The 6,978-nt window shown below is 42.9% G+C and overlaps 1 protein-coding gene across 1 annotated transcript in view; it reads left to right on the top strand.

The window, feature by feature from the left end:
* The first annotated feature begins 1,812 nt into the window (after positions 1-1,812).
* The window catches only part of MRAS (muscle RAS oncogene homolog), a 58,067-nt gene continuing 52,901 nt past the window's right edge, over positions 1,813-6,978 (top strand). Inside the window, exon 1 of the mRNA XM_032795831.1 lies at positions 1,813-2,154. The gene's annotated coding sequence lies outside the window, so the exon portion shown is untranslated. The remainder of the gene's footprint in view (positions 2,155-6,978) is intronic.

Here is a 6,978-nt window from a genome sequence, read left to right as displayed (position 1 = left end):
TTTTTTATTTTATGTGCGTGATGTGAATGAAAAGAGGCGTCTATCTGATTGGAACAATCACTGCTAAAGCCCAGGAGTCAGGAAATGTGAGTTCTCCTCTTGACTTTGACAAAGTAAGCCGACACTTTCATGCTTGGGTGGCCTAAGGGTAGGCTCCTAAATCCTTATGGGGGTGGCCTGGATTTAAAGAAAAGAGATGTCTGAGGTTAATGAGAGCGGTGAGTAGTCAGCAACTCTGACCATCAGACCATTGTAGGGGCCCAAACAGGTATTTGGGTGCCTGGATTTAGGTGGACAGTGCCTTGACTTCTGCCTCACTTTGCTGACCTAAGTACTTCCCGATTCTGCCTGCCAGCTGCTAAAAAGATGGGCTAAAAATCAAGATTTTTTCCCTTTTTTAAAAGTGATACATTTGGGTTACTAATAAATGGCTACCTTGTTTGGAAAAGGCTGCCTGTGTCACTGCCAATATAGAGAACACTGCCACCTGAAGGCTACAATAACAGCCTCCCGCAGGAGTCTGACTTGGCTGGATTTGTAACACGGAGCCATGGAGAGAAACAGGGTTTGCCGGTGCCAAAGGTCCAGTCTCAGAGTCTTGGAGGCCATGAGCCTGTCCTTGTGGAATTGTGCGTCCTTGGGGCATGTCGTATTAAAGGTGTCACTCTCAGGAGACTGGTTAAAGGGTGGGCATAGACCAAACCCTTAAACTCACTGACAGGCCCTGACTCAGCAAGATACTTAAGTATCTAATCTCAAGGACACTACTCAGCTATGTAAAGTTAGGTGCAGGGTTAAGTATCTTGCTGAATTGTGGCCCAAGATCAGAGCCTGATCCTACAAACCCTTATTCACACAAAAGCAACAAAGAGTCCTGCAGCACCTTAAAGACTAACAGATGTACTGGAGCATAAGCTTTTGTGGGTGAATACTCACTTCGTCACCCACGAAAGCTTATGCTCCAATACATCTGTTAGTCTTTAAGGTCTCATGGGACTCTTTGTTGCTTTTTACAGATCCAGACTAACATCTTCATCTTCACTGATGCAACAAATCTCAGCATCTTTAATAGCACCAGGCAAGTGAAAAGGACTACTCGGGTGTGATGGGGTTCACAGGACCCAGATCTCCACTTCCTGGGAACACAGTAGTTGACTGAAGTTGGCAGCGTTCAGCACTATGGGTATAGGTATAATGAGGATGTGACACAACTGGCTGATTTGATTTCTCAGCCCTAGACAAATAGGTAGGTCAGGGTTACCAAAAGGTTAATATCCCTGCCACTCCTGTCAGGAGGGGGCCTGCTATATTAAATAAAACTTCAGTATCTGTGATCAACTTGGTAAGTTTAAAACAATTCTTAACTCTACAAGATCTTGTTCTGATGAACCGGCCACTGTTCAATCCTGGAAATGCAGAGCACCTGCTGTGAATTCAGAGTGGTGTTTCAGACTGTGCTCAACAAATAATCATTTCTTTTGTGTTGGAGGAGGTAGAAAATTCTTAGGGCTAACAAAATCCATTGGCTTCATCTATGTGACAAAACCAGTGAACAAGCACGTGTGTAAATAGCTCTGTCTGGATTCAGGATGACTAATGAAAAGGTCTCACACTCCAGAAACGCGTTAAGGTCCCACTGCCAAATTTCCGACCCCTCAGTCCACCTTAAAGCCAACTCATTGGAGTACACTAGGCGGACTAGTCCATTTGTCAAAGGGAGGGTCCATTGCTTTTTCTGATCCAGATTTAAAGAGCAACTTTGCCCCTCGCGACTAGACTGGCCCCAGTGGGGATGGGCTGGCGGCTCTGAAGCACCCCGCCGCTTTCCAAAACACCCCAAACAGCTGATATTTTGCCCACCTAATTAGAAACTAACCCACCCAGCCTCCCCCTTTAGAGCCGTTCTATTTTTAGCCGCAGATATTGCAATATAAAGAATGGTTGGAGTGTAAATCTGCCTGCAGAGAGGCTGCTGCAGCTTTAATAGCAGCTGGGGCAATTAGACTGAAAGGGATGGTGGTGGGGGTCTAATGAGCTTCACTTCTCAGGCACTGCTGGGTCTCCAAAGGCATGGGGCTACTGTAGGAGAGAAAGAAGCAGCTGGATCCAGACAGGGCACTTTCCTTGGGACAGGACAAGACTTGGGTCTGCCTGGTGAGTGTAATGAACTGTGATCATTGAGTGTTGTACTTGAATCCTGTAAGCACTTTCATTATTATAGAAGGCTTGGGTTGTCAGCTAGGCTTGTGCAGACTGAACTGACAGCTGTTTTGGCTTCTTTACCTCGCGGTGGAAGGCAGAGGGGCTGGCGTGTGTAGCTTTTTTTGAATACTTCTCCATGTAGGACTCTGTGAAATGGACAGATCTATTGTGATCCACTCGTGTATTGAGTCTGAAGAGGTGTGTGTGGTTGTGTTTGAAACGTGTCATAAACAAACTTAATGTTCAGAAGCAAAAAAAAAAAAAAAAAAGTCGAAGTTCCCCTTGCAGTTCTGTGGGCGGGGGCCGAGGGGTTAAAACACTTTCTTTTGAAAAAGAGAAGTGAGTTGAGGTTTGATAGGACAGTGAAGCATTACAGCTCTGTTGGGAGACAAAACATGAAATGTTTCTTAACTATCTAAAGATGCTTTTCTTTCTAAAACACCCAATGCTTTCCAGCTCAAACTTTGCTGTAGTGTATGGCACTCTCTGTTGTTTTCTCTTACTCCCAGCAAGCTATGGTCACTATAGACACTTTTCCCTTGATTTGATATGAGCCACGTTTCATAGACTCCTCCATGGAGAGAGATTCCTGGGCCGTGTCACTTTCTCTTTTTTTTCTACAGTCAGTGTCAGAAAGAAATGACTTCTTCACAATAGTGGTTTTGGAGGCAACAACTTCAAGGGTCACCTTCTCAAAAATACTTCAGGGGTGCTGGAACTAGGGCTGCTGGGGTGTGGCAGCACCCCCTGGCTTGACGTGGTTTCCATCATATACAGGGTTTACAGTTTAGTTCAATGGCTCTCAACACCCCGACTATAAAAATTGTTCCAACACCACTGAACATTTGCTACTTTGTTTTCTGTTGACATGATCACCTTCTTAAAAGGGGGGGGGGGTGCCTAGTGGGTCTGATTATCTGTAATGAAAACTCAAAGATAGTGCCCAAAGTATAGAGGGGCAGGGGGAGATTCTTAGTGATAATCTGTAAATTAAATACCTTCTTCTATTAAGTGTCACACTCTCACACGAGTGAACCAGTAAGTTCAGGCTTACATTTTTTCAAAGCTGCCTCGGAGGTTTGGATGCCTATGTATCATTAACTTTAATGAGATGTAGATGTCTAGATCTCTGAAATTCCCTACTTCGTTGGCTTGTATTAAGCTGGTTTTGGGCTATAGCATATATTTGAAAGCTGCCTGGAAAGTGGAGCCATTCATTTTGTATCTTGGTTCAAGAGCCCAGAGTAGTTTGCCAGACTAACTGGGATCTGTAGATACAGAAGCTTCGGTATTAGAGGTAATGGAAACATTTTCTTACCGAAGACAATGTGAAATATATTTAATAAGGCAACTAATTGGCTTTACCTCTTATTTGCCTTGGGACAAAGTTCTAGAAACTTGTGGCAAAAACTCCCCAACTACTTCAACTTGTATCTGTGACCACTGGTGTTGTGAATTAGTAACAATACTTTGTACTACTGTCCACCAAGAGCCCTACTTTGCAAAAGTAGTAAATCCCCATTTTACAGACTGAGAAACTGAGGCCCAGAGAAATTGCCTCAACATCTCAAGATGAGGCAGGAAAGATCAGTGCTGGAATTAGAATACAGGATGGCAGACTCCCCATCCTGTGCTCTAATCATCAGGTCATGCCGTGCAGCAGAATAAGTCTGATTTATTAACCGTCAGTGTTACTCTAATGATTTTATATATACATTTCTAACAGTTCCAGGGTGAAAGATGTAAACTTTAGACTGTAAGCTTTTGTGTATACAGTCTGTAGCACAATGAGACCCTAGCTGAGCCCTCAAGGAACTACTGCAATGCAAATAAATAACATTAATCCTGGAGCATTACTCTATGTAAAGTCAGTTGGCCAAAATCTTCAACTTTGGTTGCGTAATATTAAGTATCTTGCCATTGCTAACCTGGGTCTCATTTTAAGGTTACAGTTTTAATACCAGGCTTATTGCAACTTTTAAGGGGCACCATCAACAGGAAAATCGTATTTGTCTGATCTGGAAAATATTGTTGATACAATAGCTATGAGTAACAACTAATGCAACACTCTTGCGGTCAGATCTGAATGTTTGTATTTGCAGAGTACGCGACTGAAGTCAATGGGACCTTGCATAGGAGCAAGGAGCTGTCCACACCAATCTGATTGCAGGGTTGGGGCCTGGGATTGCAATAATCAGTTTTTGCTGTGTGTTGTGTGTTTTTTTTGTTTTGTTTTGTTTTTTGTTTTTTTTTATGTGTATTTGGAAGCATGCTCCCTCTCTGTGTTGCCTCAAACCTGAAGCCCATTTTGCACAGGAGACACCATTGCAAAAGCAGGCCTCAATCAATTTGTTCCTTGATAGAAAGACTCTTTGGATGAAAAGACCCTTTGCAGAAGAAATAAAAAATATATATAATTTTCAAAATAAAATCAAGCCCATGCTGTTGAATAGGAATCCAGCTTTTTGTTGAGAGCTTTTCTCCATTACTCTGTTCCCAAAACCTAAAGCTGACAATGTCCATCTAAATAGTGGTGCAAAAATGAGAGAGAGAGAGAGACAGACAGACACATACCTGTTCAGCACCAGCTTTTATTCATAACTCTTCCCTTGATTATTTGAATTTCTTCTTCCTTCACTCCAGTGCATCCCACAAAATACCATCTGTAGCCTGACTATGCAAAATGGGCTAAATTCATCTCGGGCGTGACTGCACTGAAGTCAACAGTGCCCATTTTTCTAGAATGGTATGAAAGGCAGTTTATATTCATTGGAGCATTTGGTGAGGATTTTCATAAGCTCAAGATTTTAACAAAAGTAATTTAAAAAACAAAGTTTTCCTTTTTCACAGGATGTTTTGTTATTAAACAGGGACTGAACTTAGCAAAAGCAGGGAGAAAAATTGGCAGTGCAACCAAAAGAGATTTTTTCCCTCTTGGCACTGAAAAAGATACATTGACATTTTGGGGGTGGAGGGAGGGGAGAGAGATGAATGGTTTTTAAAATAAAACCTGAAGGAGAAGATGTTTTACTCTTCTAAACTGACAGGATTGCTGCCCCATCCCTGCACTAGTGGTGGAACTGAAGCAATTGATGTAAGTCCAAATGAATGTAGTGCAAATGAGTGTAATGAACCATCATCACTGGCATCTTGCCCTAGATTCCCTTGCACTTTCTGGCGCAAAATACAGAGATGGGTTTTATACACCGGGGATAGCTTTCACAGCTATTTAAAACCACAGAGTATTCTGGGGTGATCTGAGGAGTCCCTGTCATGCCTAGCAGGGCTTACTCTGCTCTGCTGATAATTCTGTTTGCACAGTCCATTTGGAGGTCTTTATGAGGGAACTTGTGGTGTTTGCTGTGTCCTTTTCTTTTTTTCTTTCCTTTGCTTACGTCCCTATAGTGGGGGTCACACAAGGCCCTAGGCATCACCTAAACTCTTAAAATAGTGCCTTTGCACTAGCTCAGTGCATAGGGATCAATTTCATGCTAAATAAGGCAGGAAGTGAAACCAAGTCTCCTGAGTCATAATTCAGTGCTTTAACCACAGGCCCAGCCATCCTCTTAAAACGGCCCATCTTTCCTCAGGATCTGATGTTCTGTGGATTTTATCTAACTGATCTAGCCCGCTTGTGTGAGGTTCACTCCACTGGTTCCAGCCATTGGGAAACAAGGAGAAACTCTCTAACAGTTGAACCTTCTCTCCAATCTAGCCTGCTTTCTTGCACCCAAGGACTCTGCCATCCTGAAGAAAGAACAGTGGCTCTCAGGAGGAAAGCTGTGTTTTTGTGACTAAAGCTCTGGATTATGACTCAGGAGACTTGGGCCCACTTCTTCCTCTGCCACAGACTTTCACTGTGACCTTGGCTAACTCATTTGATTTCTCTGTGCCTTATTTCCCCAGCTTCTGCTTGCATGGTACATCTTTCTCTGTCTTGTCTATTTCGATTGCAGGGAGGAAGGAATTATCTTTTCCTATGTATACATGCAGCCCCTAGTACAGTGGGGCCTCTTGACACACCTGTAATACAAATAATGTTAGTGAGTCCATAATAACAATGACATGAGACGAGTGTCTTCAGAAGCTGCTCTGTAATGACCAAGTGTATAGGGGGGAGTGGGAAAGGGACTCTGATTAGGAATTCATTTTCAAGTCTCCAGGAGGTTATTATAAACAGGGCCGAGAAAGAGAAATGATCTTAAAACTTAAGGAAACATACCTTGAAAGTAGCCTTTTAAAAATCCAAGTTGTTCTCAAGGTCTAAGGCACTGAAACGTTAATGAAATATAGATCACAGGGGATTTGGAGAATTCAAACTAACTGAAAACAGAACTGGCATGAAATCGGCAAATGGGAGGAACGTACGCTGCTCAGTTTAGGGGCGATGGCACTTCTTGCTGCTACTGCAGTTGAGAACAGGGAAGATCCTTGGGAGGAGAGAACACAACTATGCTGCCATCCTCAAATGTCACCACCACAGACTAGCTAGAGGAAAAACACAGCTAAGGGGAAAATCCAAGATTTGAGACAGAAGCAGCCAACATCTCAGTGGGTCGATTCTGCTTAGGTACGTCAATTTAAATCCAGAGTAACTCCATTGGGTTCAGCAGCTTTTACAATAAGCTTGGCCGTACAGATCTTTCCAAATAGAAGGGAGCAATAGATTGATAGATACAAAGGCCAGAAGAGACTGCTGTGATCATCTAGTTCGACTCCTGCATAACACAGGCCAGAGAACTGCCCCAAAATAATTCCTGTTTGGTTTTAAGATTT

The sequence above is a fragment of the Chelonoidis abingdonii genome, chromosome 10, assembly GCF_003597395.2.
Source record: "Chelonoidis abingdonii isolate Lonesome George chromosome 10, CheloAbing_2.0, whole genome shotgun sequence".
Taxonomy (NCBI): domain Eukaryota; kingdom Metazoa; phylum Chordata; order Testudines; family Testudinidae; genus Chelonoidis; species Chelonoidis abingdonii.
Note: the sequence above shows the minus strand (reverse complement) of the source record. Positions and strands in the feature narration are given on the sequence as shown.